The sequence below is a fragment of the Jaculus jaculus genome, chromosome 7, assembly GCF_020740685.1.
Source record: "Jaculus jaculus isolate mJacJac1 chromosome 7, mJacJac1.mat.Y.cur, whole genome shotgun sequence".
NCBI lineage: Eukaryota > Metazoa > Chordata > Mammalia > Rodentia > Dipodidae > Jaculus > Jaculus jaculus.
The window spans coordinates 125,061,974-125,075,680 of NC_059108.1; positions in this window are offsets into that span (position 1 = coordinate 125,061,974).

Below are 13,707 nucleotides of genomic sequence, written 5' to 3' on the forward strand. Positions count from 1 at the left end.
CAGAGGCAGGAGGATGGAGAGTTCAAGGCCAGTTTCAAGTACATAGTACTACTGTGTCTCTAAATAAAGAAACAGAAATTTCATTATCTTATTGTCCAGTCAGTTTGATGACAGCAAAGGCACAGTGAAGAGAAAATCCTCTTTTGGAGAAGAAAAACCACATTTTTTTTGGCCTTTTCTGGCTCCCAGATACTGCCCTCTTGGCTCCTAGCCCCTTCCTCTGTCTTTAAAGCCAGTAGCATTACATTTAAATTAAAAATACATATGTATTTCCTTATTTTAGCATGTTAAATTGTGTTTTCCAAGTAATTTTTTCATTCCACATATGTTGTCAAGTTAATTGAGAGATTATTATGATAAGTTCTTTTAATATTTTTAAAATTAATTTTGTAAGTAGCATACAAAGTAATAGGTTTCATCACGGCATTTAAAAAATCAGCATATGAAATATTAGGTATCCTTACAGTACTTCAAACACAATTTGTTTAAGTTGATTCTACTCCGCCCTTGCCTCCCCACGCTCTGTCCTCCACATGACATCCCCCTTCCTTTCTGCTTTTATGTCACATCCCAGCACGTCTTCTTTACACTCGTGTGTCATTATATGCTTCGTTCTCCTTTGTCCCCTTTCCCCACTGCCCTGCTATATCCTGCTTTCCCTCCATCCGGTTTCCTGTCTTCCCCTAGTTAGTTCCAATTTCTACTTTCTTTCTCTAATTTAATTTTGACATTTGTACACGGATATAATGTATTTTCTTTTCAAAAAATTTTTTGTTCATTATTTATTTATTTATTTATTTGAGAGCGACAGACACAGAGAGAAAGACAGATAGAGGCAGAGAGAGAGAATGGGCACGCCAGGGCTTCCAACCACTGCAAACGAACTCCAGACACATGCGCCCCCTTGTGCGTCTGGCTAACGTGGGACCTGGGGAACCGAGCCTCAAACCGGGGTCCTTAGGCTTCACAGGCAAGCGCTTAACCGCTAAGCCATCTCTCCAGCCCATATAATGTATTTTCATTCTATTCACCCCATTACCTTCTCTTCTCCCTCCTGATGTCCTTCCCAACCAGTCCCTTTCTACTCTGATCTCATTTATTTGTGACCATCCACTGCCTTTAATTAGGGTTACCTGTATGAGCATGGGTGGGGAATTATTCACCCATGCATGGGTAACTTACCAGTGGCTACACCACTTAAGAAAATGTCCTCCCATTAACTGATAGCACCTTTTCAGCGAGAGGCAGGGTCTCAGGAACTCCTCTGCCATCCCTGTGGCAATGTTGGCAGGCGCAGTCTTAGGAAGGTAACCACAGCTGCTGTGAGTTCGTGAACACGCGAAGACCGGTCACACCTGGAAGATAGTACTCCGTAGCACTCTTCCCTACCCTCCAGTTCTTTCATTCTTTCTTATTACATGTATTCCATTCCCCTCTCTATTTCCCATCTCACCTGATCCCTTTGCAGGATCCCCTTTCTGGTTTCATGACCTCCACACACATGCATACATATATATGCATATACACACATATGTAATTTCAAATATACATATAAGAGAAAATAGGTGCTATTTGTCTGTCTGTATCTGATTTGTTTCACTTAACTTTAATGCTTTCCAGTTCAATCCATTTCCCAATGCCATTATTTCTTACCGATTTTGGTGACTTTTCCCCTCTATGGTGTTGACTTTCCTCTCTAAAGCTTGAATTAAATCAACATTCTTGTGGCGTCATCTTTCAGATCATTGACCACCTGGCATCTTTCCTCCTTCAGTGACTTTGAGCGCAACAGTTGAGGGGTTACAATATTTGGGAGGAGTTGTGCTGTCTTTGTTTTTCACGTTTCTTGTGCTCTCTTGTGCTGCGATTTGTGCAAGGGAAAGCATCCCGAGGGCAAGGTCCCACGGTTGAAGGCTCTAACTTGTGAGAATGCAAATTTACTTGAAAGGAGAGAACTTGAACTGAGGATGCTGTTGAGAGGGTTCCCTTCTCTCAAACAGCCATCCAGGTAGACAGAGGCAACTACCACTGTGGTCGATGGGGGTGGAGCTGGCAGCAGAACTATGTGGAGTTATACACATGGTATTTTTTTAATATATATATATGTAATATATTTTAATGTATATATATACATATATATAGAACATGTATGTATGTATATATATATATACATATATATATACATATATATATATATATAGAGAGAGAGAGAGAGAGAGAGAGAGAGAAAGAGAGAGAGAACTCTCTCCATTAGTCTCTTTTAATTTGATGTCATCATCTGTTTCTCCTATTATGAGGGTCTTGTGTAGGTATTGGTAGGCACTGCGAAAAAAGTCATGGCTATTGGGGCCAATGTCTGTCTGGACAGTTGTATGCAAGGAGTGGTACCCTTCCTTTGGCTCTTACATTCTTTCTGCCACCTCATGGTATTGGTTCTGAAGCCATGAAAGATGCAAGATTGAGGTGGTGAAACGGAGTCTTTCCCTCATGGTTCCAGACAGCCACTTAGGCCAAGAAGTGTGTGACACGATCAGAGTCCCTGAGAGGAAGTCCAGACAAGCCACTGTGTAAAGCTAGGAAGGTGCTGAGTTATTAATAGAAACCCCAGGATGTTGGAGACTTCCCTGAGAGATGCTTTAAAAGCTGAAAAACTATAGGAGCTAGACAGTTTCCTTGGCTAGTAGGCACATGGGAGAAAAGGGCCCTTGGTAAGTGACTATAGTCTCACTTAAGATGGTGAAGAGGGTGATCATACTTCCTTGTTCTTCCTGGCTTAAGTGAATTTTCCCACCTGCAGGCTGGCTTGGAAGGCTTTCTGGGATGTGCACAGTACTGGATGCATCATGGACCAACTGGAGCCTTTGTCTCTGTTTAAATTGGCCAGTCATGGACTGGGGACAAGCAGGCTTCCCTCATTTGATAAAAGTCCAACTCCCAGTGGGATGGTGGATTTTTCAGTTCTAGAATACCTTCTTCCCTGGGGAGTCTGTGCTCTCTACTTTCTTTACCTCGTACTCTGAAGTAAACTGTATTCTTTTAAACCCTTCCTGCCCTTTGAATCTTTAATTGGCAGAGAAAATGAACCGAACAACATCCCTAGGTGGTATCAAAGCAACTTGAGGAAGGAAGGGTTTGTTTTGGCTTATGACTGGAGTTCGCAGTAGCCATGGCAGGGCAGGCAGGGCAACAATAACATGAAGCAGCTGGTCACTTGATGTCCACAATCAGGAAACAGGGAGAAAAGAATATTGATGTTCAGCCAGCTCTCTCCTTTTTATGCAACCCAGGACCCCAGCCCATGGGATGGGGCTGGGCTGTCGGCATTTAAGGTGGGTCTTTCCTCCTCAAAAATTCTACCAAATCTCTAACAGACAAGACTAGGGATTTGCCTATATTCTAATTCTAAATCTCATTAATTTGACAGTGTTCTAGTAATGACTTGAATTTGGGCCTAAATGTAGAGACCCGTATGACTTTTTTTTAAAAAATATTTTTGTTCATTTTTTATTTATTTATTTGAGAGTGACAGACACAGGGAGAAAGACAGATAGAGGGAGAGAGAGAGAATGGGCGCGCCAGGGCTTCCAGCCACTGCAAACGAACTCCAGACGTGTGCGCCCCCTTGTGCATCTGGCTAATGTGGGACCTGGGGAACCGAGCCTTGAACCAGGATCCTTAGGCTTCACAGGCAAGCGCTTAACCGCTAAGCCATCTCTCCAGCCCAGAAACCCATATGACTTTGATTTCTACTTTAGGTGTCTATGAGGTACGAGATTCCCAGTGCTTTTGCCATGAAGGGAGTGGCCCAAGAATTTATAAGAAACTTAAAGATAAGATCATGTGTTGACCAGAGCATCTAGGACCAAGATGACTATTTGACATTTGGTCACGTGTGTTGTTTTTGTACCTGCCCTTTTTAGAGACTGAAATCAACAACAGTGTCTTCGTTCATTAACCTTCCTTGCTTATGATGGCTGGCAGTGCCATGCACAGTGTCCAGTGACTCCTAAGGTGCTCCCCAGGACAGTCAAGGGACCTATGAGAGGTAATCTCCCTTAGCACCCTGGCATTTCGTCAACAACTGAGGACAGGGTAAGTCACCCTCTCCTCCCTGTGGAACATACCAGAGGGCTTGGTTTGGCTCTATCCTGTCTTGGGGATGCTTTGGCACCTGTCTTCACTGTGGGCATCATTGGTGGAGGCTTTGTGTAAGTGGTGGCATAGGCTCCAACATAAGAAGTGAAGTCATCTCCAATGGTGAGCTCTTCAGTTGAAGTGATATCTGCAGCAATGTTATCTCCAGCAGTGTTATCTTGGGCCAGGTCAATGTTATTTCAGTGACCCAAAGCAATGTCATGGGCTCAGAGACCTTGAGAGTCCTTGGAACTATCATAAAGAGCCCAGGAGGCAGCCCATCATTTGTTGTCTTAATGGTGAGCAGCAAGAGACCAAGGTTGGTGATGTCTTCCATCAGAAGACCCAGGGCTATCATAAGAGGTCAAGAGATTCCAGAAGGCATGAGAAGAGAGTATCAAAGTCTACCAAGAAGGAGGCTTTAGTAACTTGTTAAATTTTATTTTGTAAACATTTTTGTTTACTTACAAGCAGAAAGAGAGATAGATAAAGAGAGAGAGAGGGAGAGAATGAATACACCAGGAAATCGTGCCATAGCAAACAAACTCAAGATGCATGTGCCACTTTGTGCATCTGGTTTTACATGGGTATTGGGGAATTGAACCTCCTAGGTCATTAGGCTTTGCAGGCAAGCACCTTGACCACTGAGCAATCTCCATAGCCTTAAATTTTATTTTTAAGTCACTAACACGGTAGTATATTGTGTACCTTCAATGGTAGTGGGCACTGTGTAACCCCAAGGCTGCTAAAATAGGCACTGAACGGAGAATGTTAGCAAAATCTTTGAGAGCAAGGTATTGACAAGCTGTTTGTTAGACTTCGTGCATTTATTTATGTTTAAGTACAAAGGGTTAAACCTCAGGCTTTGCACGTGCTTGATAAGCACTCTACCTCTGAGCTACATTCCCAGCCTTCTTTTTACGTTTTATTTTGAACCATACTTTCACTAAATTGCTAGGTTTGGCCTTTAATTCATTTTATGAGCTAGGCAGGCCATGAACTTGTGATTCTCTTGCCTCATCCTTCAAGGTAGCGGAGATTACAAGCCGACATCACAAGGTCTGGCTTATGAATCAGTGATTTGGTTATATTTGGTATTGGGCATGGGGACTTTGATGGAAGGAGACACAGAGTGAAGGCTGTAGTCATTCATGAGGAGACACTGCTTATTTTTCCCAGAATTGAGAACAGGCAAAGTGCGGTTGTCAAATGGAGAAGCAGTGGAGATAATTGTTCTTTTATTGATTCGACTTTGTATGAGATTAAAAACCCTATTTTAACTTCTATCAGGTCATGCTAGCTACTTTCACTGAAGGCTCATAGGGTCTCATTTCATCAAGTCAGTTAGTTTATAAGTGCTGGAGGAGCTACTTTATTTGAAGTTATTAATGATTGGATCATATCATTTGTACCCAACATACAATATTTACAGCAGTAGAACTGTGGCTATGGAAAATTTTAGACAAGGCTGCAGTTAAAGTGAGGCATATTCACTTTTTTTTAATCTTATACTTAGTTACTATTTCAAGACTATAGGGGACAGGGTTTACATTTAGTGGGGCCAGTGCTGTTACCATAGTTTGAGTCCCACTGTTGATGATAGCTATGAATGTTGCCATTCCGTCTTAGCAACATTAGTCAATGTAGAATCTATGTTGTAAAGACCCAAAATTTTGTCAGTGCAGTGTAAGAAATATTTTTTATGTACATCTTTCAGTACATAAAACTTCTAATTAAATTACATAATAGAAAATTGTTTATACACTAGTTATATGTTGCATATATATTTTTAGACATAATCATTTGTCTTTACATTAAAGTAATGCATATGTGTAATTTATTTAATTACCTTTTTTATCCTCCCCTGGTACTTCAATAAGCAATCTAAGGTTATGTCTTCCACACCATCAGCCCTTAAAGTTCCTTTCCTCCTCTTGGACTTGACATTTAAAGTAGTAGAGTTTCTTTTTTTTTTTTCCAAGGTAGTCTCACTTTAGCTCAGGCTGACCTGGAATTCACTATGTAGTCTCAGGGTGGCCTTGAACTCATGGTGATCCTCCTACCTCTGCTTCCCAAGTGCTGGGATTAAAGGTCACGCCCAGCTTAAAGTAGTGGATTTTCTATCTCTTCTCCTCTTCTCTCCTCCTCTCTCCTCCTTTCCTCTTCTCTCTTCTCCCTCCTTCCCTCCTTGTTTTTCTTCCTTCCTTCCTTCCTCTTTTCTCTCCTCTGTTCTCTTTCTTCCCCCTTCATTTCTCCTTCCCTTGCCTTCCCTTTCCTTTTTCCCATTCAACTGTAGATTCTGCTCATTGGGAGAAGAAGGAACCCTGTGTCTCTAGGCAGTAGCCTCCCCCTGGGATGACCCTGACTACATTGTGAACACTGACATTTCTACCCCGCTCCCACCTCACTTAAAAGTAAATCTTCAGACTCTCTTACATTTCTGAGTGGTTAAAAGTGCCTTTTCCTTTCTCTGGATACTTACCAGATATGTGACTAGTGGTCCAAAGCAGCCACTATTGTGAGCAGGGGCCTCAGATTGTGGTTTCTCACAGCTCCATTTGTAGGCACCTAACTCTCTTAAGGGACCCCAGTGGACTTCATTAGTAGGGAACAAAGAGTGACAAAGCAAAGGAAGGTGTCAATATTAGGAAAGCAGACCTCATTGGCTGACCAGCTGCCAGCAAGGTGACCTTGGAGAATTAGTAATCTCCAGAGATCATGCTTTGGCCACACAGCCCCTTTCAACCTTCTGAGCCTTCACTGGACCAGAGTCTGTTTCACAGCCTCTGGAGCTGGGGTCACTCCTCTGCCTCTCAGAAATCAGCTGTTATTCTCAGTTGAGGCCTTCCAAATATAGTCAATGGAAGCCGTTTCCTAATTTTGCATGCTTATTAGAAAAAATACACATAATAAACTGATGCTTACATAGCATTTTATAATCTTAAATTATATCCATAGATAATATCTCCTTAGGTACTAATAATGACTAGGAAACAAAGAAACCCATAAATGATTAAGCACTGTACTTAGGAATATATGACTACCAGCGTGTTAAGACTAGATCCTGTGGCTCTGACTTCCCACTAGGGCTGTCTCTTCTGCACAGTCCATTCTGTAAAGGAGTTTTGCAGTCTCTAGTGCTCTTTTCTTGCTGGGATAGAAACAAAAACATTCCCATGGGGAGGAGGTTTCAATGCAGGGTGGCCTGCTCTGTATTTTCAGGAGAGAAAAAGTTGTCATGGATCCATGTGATGTGTTAGAGATGAATAAGTCCCCACAGAAATTTCTGCAGCACTGAGCCGGGCATGGCTTTAATCCCAGCACTCAGGAGGCAGAGGTAGGAGGATCGCTGTGAGTTCGAGGCCACCCTGAGAATACATAGTGAATGCCAGGTCAGCCTGAGCTAGAGTGAGACTGTCTCTACCTCAAAAAAAAAAAAAAAAAAAGAGGCTGATTGAGAAAAGGAGGGGATATGATGAAGAGTGGAGTTGAGAAGGAGAAAGTAAGGGGAGGAAATTATTATGGTTTATTGTCTATAATTATGGAAATTGTCAAAAATTATTAAATTTTGAAAAAAGAAATTTCTGTAGCAAAGAAATACCATTATGTTGGGGGAGAGGAGAGAGACGGGGTGAGGGGTGCTTCTCTACATCACAGCCCTTGGATATGTTTGGTAACTTGGAGACTGGGTCTACAGAGAAAGAATGAGTTAGTTTATACTGAGATGAAAAACAAAAGAAAGACAGCCAGAAAAGGTCTGAGACTCTTGGGCGTCTCCCCAGAGGAATCAATGAAAGAAACAGACCAGAGGAGGACAGAAGATAGGAAATGGGAGGAGACGTGTTGTGGGGCACTGACGGCGCATCAGGACGGTGAGATGCCAGAACACCAGCTTCACCCAGAGTGATCTCCGCACTCACCTGGGCGGCTTCCCTTGGTGAGCAGCAGTGGGAAGTGCGGGAGGTGTGATGTGTTCATCCATCCATCCTTCGCAGGATTGTCTATTGAGAGCAGGCTTGTTACCCATTGTGGAGTTAGAGGTGCTGAGAGTTGTCAGTAAACTCAAGAAAGTTCCTGCTGTCCCTGTGCCTCCATTAAACAAGTTAACTATAGGGTGTATTTTCAAAACACTTCAGATGAAAATATGTGCTAATAAGAAAACTCAAGCCAGCTGAGGTGTTAGAGAGTGACTGTGGTGGAGGATTATCTTGGAGGCAGTTTAAATATATACTGAAGACTTGATCCTCAAGTGATGATATTTGGAGGCACAACCTTCGGGAGATAATTAACTTTGGTTGAGGTTATGGGGCGGGACCTCCATAATGAAACCGGTGCTGTTATAAGGTGAGGGACCAAGCTCTTTCTTCCCTCCTCAGGTGAGGAGGACACAGTAAGATGGTGTCCCAACAGGAACCAAATAGGCCTGTACTTTCATCGTGGACTTCCCAGCCTTCAGAATTATGAGGGACCGTTAACTGTATTGAAGCCACCCAGTTGGTGGTACTTTTGTGACAGCAGCCCAGAGGTGCAATGGTGTGTCCTAGGGACTAGAAGCAGCCATCTTGGCGAGAGCTGAGGAAATGATGGGGAGAGGATGAGGCGGGGCTTTAGTTCCAGCAGCTGGGGAAGCTCCATAGCCTGCAACCCAGCGTCTGTTTTAATTTCAGCATGTCCGTCTCCCTCCTGGCTTGAGCAACCCTTTTCTTAATGGAAGGCTGTTTCTCTATGTGGTGAAAGGGGACCCCAGTCTATTACCTGTTTGCCTACAGTTTAAGGGCAATAAAGCTAAAATAGCAAGGTATCTAATGGAGCATGGTGATTTTTTTAAGCTTTACTTTATTTTGGATTGACATATAATAATTGTGCATGAACCTGGAGGACATCATGTTAAGGAGCACACTGATTAATCTGCCGAGTCCCCAGAGGTCCTGGAGCAGCATGGAGTTGGACAGAGCAGACTCCGGGCTCCCATGCTTCAGTCTCTCCCTGAGGAAATCATCACAAAGCTTCTGGTGCTGATCTATTGATTATTCTCTCTCCCTTCTGCCACTGAGAAACGCACCACTTGATGTGAATCAAACAGCTCTAGAGAGGTCTGCTTCTTCCAAAGATGGGGCACAGGCCAGCTGTTGTAATAGCACCTGCTTCTGCAACACTGATTAAAAAGAGAAGGTGAGAGCCCCACTAATGATTTTTACCTAACAGTGGAAGTAGTGCATAGTTGTTGGGAAATTAGACATGCAGAAAATTATAAAGAAAAATCATCCAAGCATCTCCAACCAGGAATAACTTTTATTAGGGTTTCTAATTATTCTTCATTATGCATGTATTTGGTTTACATGGTGTCATTTGGTAGGCACCATTTTGCGTCATCATTTTAAAATATTTTAATGTATTTATTTGCAGGGAAAGAGAGAATGGACACACCAGGTCCTCTTGCCACTGTAAACAAAGTCCAGATATATGTGCCCCTTTTGCATCTGGCTTTGCATGGGTACTGGGGAATTGAACTTACTGTCAGGCATTGCAGGCTAGCACCTTTAATCACTGAGCCATCTCTCCAGGCCTCTTCATTTTAAATTTAGTATTATATAGTACCATCATTTGGATGTGATTTAAGGCCCTCTAAAGATTCATGTAGTGGTACTTGGTCCCCAGAAGTTCTTGTGGGGAGGTGCTATGGAACCTTGGTGAGGTAAGGCCTATCAATAGGTTCTTAGATCACTGAGAATGGACTCTCAGGTGGAAGTTCTCCAGTGAGACCCCTCGAGTTTGGCAGAGAGTGTTGCTATAAAAGGAGCAAGCCATGTGCCACCCCTCCCTCTGTTCCTGATCTCTCTGCTTCCACACTTGGTCCTGCCATTTCAGTCTCCAGAACTGCAAGCTAAATCAGCTTCTTCTTCTTTAGAAGTAGACTGTGTCCACTATCTCATGACACTGGCAAAATGCTGACTAGCATATGGAGGAATCACTTTCCCATGGACCTACCTTTTAATCTCACAAGCTGGCCTCTGGGCTCCAGTGGCACCAAAGGAAATAGAGTGGGGAGAGGCTATGGTTAGTACAAGTGAGATTATGTCCCCTGTGGCTGGACTAAACACTATGTGATACAACCATGGCAATTTCTTGGTTCCCCCCTCCCCAGTTCATTCATGAACCATCATCCAAAGAGGATGGGGGTAGGGAGGGCAAGAAGAGACCTTAGATCTGGCTTTTAAAACAAATGACTGCATTTGGCATGTAGCCAGCAGATTTGTTTCAAAGTATAATATATGCTAAGAAACACACACACACACACACACACACACACACACGTGCTCTTCACCATTGAGTTTTGACCTACTAGGTTGGCCTTTCTAAAGAGATGGGTTTCATTTTTTGTGTGTGTTAAGAGATAAGGGAGGCTGTCTTCAACAAAAATCTTTTCAGAAATGTGCTATTCCTTGCCTCGCTGGTTTTGATGAAGACTATCCATCCTCTCAATGGTATTTGTAATGAATCAAACTAGATTTGAATCAGCTTTCCCATTCCTACAGTTTTGGCATCTTTGTGATCATTTTCATCCTGCGGCCAAGATGAAACAGGAGCTTCACATAGACCTAGTCCACTTCTAGCAAGGCCTTCTTGTGACACACGGGAATCTGACCGCCTTTGCTGCTTATCGGCGCTCAGAGGACCTGCCTGCCACATCTCATGAGTAGCAGGAGATGTTAACTGCTGAACAAGCACTTTCTGCTTCTTTTGACTTGGCTGCTGTAAGAGAGTATTCTAAAAAATAAGAAAAACCTCCCAAAGGTAGGAATACAAAGGCTGAATAAACATAAACTGTGATTTACCTAAGCCAGTCCTGGGATTTGTAACCTCCTCTGCTGGACACTCATTTCAACCTTTCAGTTACATATGGCCCTGTGATTCAGTTTCTACCATATGAGCATAGGAGAAAACCTAGGAAAAATTTCCTTCCTCTTGAACAACACGAAAGGAGTTTTCCCTTTGTCCTTCTTTCCTCATCCTTGAATGTAGTATGAATGCCTGGAGCAGTGGCATTCATTGTGTGACAATGAGGGGACAAACGTGTGCATGAAAAGCCACCATGCTAAGGATCCTGGAGTTAAAAGGGGGAAAGGGTCTAGACATTATGATCACATTTTTAAGTTGGCAGTGAGCTCTGAAACTATCTAGTGTGGGCAACTTACAGCTTTAGGAACTCTGTCCTGCAGGCAACTCTGTCTTCAGGGATGCACCTCGGGTGAGTGATCATGACAAGACTAGTTTTCTGAACGGCAGCCTTCACATGGCAAACTCAATTTCAAAGAGATAAACGGTGAGGCTAGCAGGAAATTCTGGTGCTTCCATTTGGTAGAAACTCATTTTTCTCCAAAGTGGACAGGTTTAAGCTGCAGAGTAGGAAAAAACGAACCAACCAGAATCTATAATCAACAATGCCTTCAGTAAGAGAACGTATCGTACCTCTTAATATTGTTAAGATTTGCATATAAAGTATCCTTTCAAAAACTCAAGGGGTTAGGCTTTCTCACCAGATCAGAGAGGGGTTAGAGCTGGTCTAATCTATGGGCTGATCCACTGATGGATTTCCAACTTGATGGCATTATTGAGAGGTGATAAAAACCCTCAGAGGTAGGACCTACTTGGAGGAAGTGGGTCACTGAGGGTATATTTGTAGAGGCTATAGCTTGTCCCAGGCCTCTCTGTCTCGCTCTCTGCTTCCTAGTCCCATAAGGTGAGCAGCCTCCTCTGTCAAACGCTCCCACTCTATGATGCTCTGCCTCACCACAGGCTCATGGTGATGGAGCTGCTGATTATGGGCCCAAGCCTCTGAAACCATGGACCAAAATAAATCTTGCTTCTTTTTCTTTAGGCTATTTCTCTCAGGTATTGGTTACAGTGACAAAAAAACAAAACAAAACAAAAAAAAAACTGTCTCGAACACAAGTGTTTTAGGCCTTTAAGTCTAAGATATGTTGTGATTAGTACATGTTTTTGGCAAGAACAAAGTCAGGAGTATGGCTTGGAAACAGAGACTTTGCAAAGATCTTTTGACAGGAACTGGGGAGAGTAGTATGGTTTGAGGGTGCATCTAGCTCACCCCAGGCACAAACTGTGTTTCCAGGATAAAAAGAAATTGTAATTCCTTTTGATTTCAACTATGTGACAACTGAATGTTTTCATCTCTATCAATCTTTCTTTAGCAGTAGTCATGCATTTTGTAGATTCATTCATTTTGCAATTTCATAGTCATCTTCCTCAGAGCATCTCAAATATTACTGGAGTACTATAAAAAAGTGAACGATAAAATCACTTCAAAAATGTGGTGTTAAGGAATGTGCCTGAACTTTAAAGTGAGAGCAGTAAGAATTCAAATTTTAGTTCCACTGTTAACCATCTGTCACCTTGGGTATAGTATTTAACTTCCTTGGGCCTCATTTCTGAAATGAGGATAATAAGATGAATCACCAAAAGCTGTCAGATTATTTAAATAATGAAAGCATAGTATTCCACCATAGACACTGACAAGTCGTAGCTTTGTTTCAACTAGGGTCTAGAAGAAATAGATGGACTAGTCAAATTCAGCTACTTAAAATTTTCTTACAAAAAGACTATTTCCAAATATGAACAGGACTTGGGGAAGTCACACCTAGGAAAAAATTCCATGGCAAAGAAATTTAATTTTCAAGTGTAGTTATCCTATTACTATTGTCTTAGTGAATTAGGAAATAGTCTAAATTTCTAAATATACTTACTTATTTAGAAGTATAAATTTCTAAATAAACTTACTACATTTGTTTAGCTGAATATGATAAAACAACTAAAAATTGACTGCAGAATTAAGTGTACTGACACCAAACTACTTAGTAACATGGGGACAAAGTGAAAAGAGCAGATTTTAAGGCTATATAAAGAATTGAGTTTGGGTTGGAAAGATGGCTCAGCAGTTAAGGCGCTTGCCTGGAAACCCCAATGACCCAGGTTTGATTCCCCAGTACCCACCTAAAGCCAGTTGTGCAAATGGCACATGCATCTGGAGTTTGTTTGCAGGGGCTACAGGCCTAGTATACCATTTTCTCTCTTTCTTCTCTCCTTGCAAATAAATAACTAAAAATAGTTGTTACAAAGTTTAAAAGAATTGAGTTTATTTCATTAAAATTTTATGTAGATAATATGGGCTATAATATAATATATATCTAAAGATAATAGCTTCAAGATTCTTTTGGAGCTATTTTTTTTTAATTGTCAAATATCTTTCTACAGACCTTTTAAAGAGCTGGTTTTTTAGAGCAGGGGTGGGGGAATACTTACTCTAATTCAAATCTAGATCAAGCCATCAGTACTCCATCTGGAAGGACCTTCTCAAGTTTGACTCAGAGCCATGTCTGAGACTGTAGTTTCTTGGGTGAGATTCAAGGTGATGATGGAAAGAATGCTGCTACTCGCCTGTGTGGATTAGAGGGCACTGCTTTGCCAAGTGGCTCCTGTTCCCAGGAAGCGACTGGTATTCCTTTTTGATTAATTATGGGCAGGATAGCCAGGTCTGAGTAACCGGAAACTGCAGGA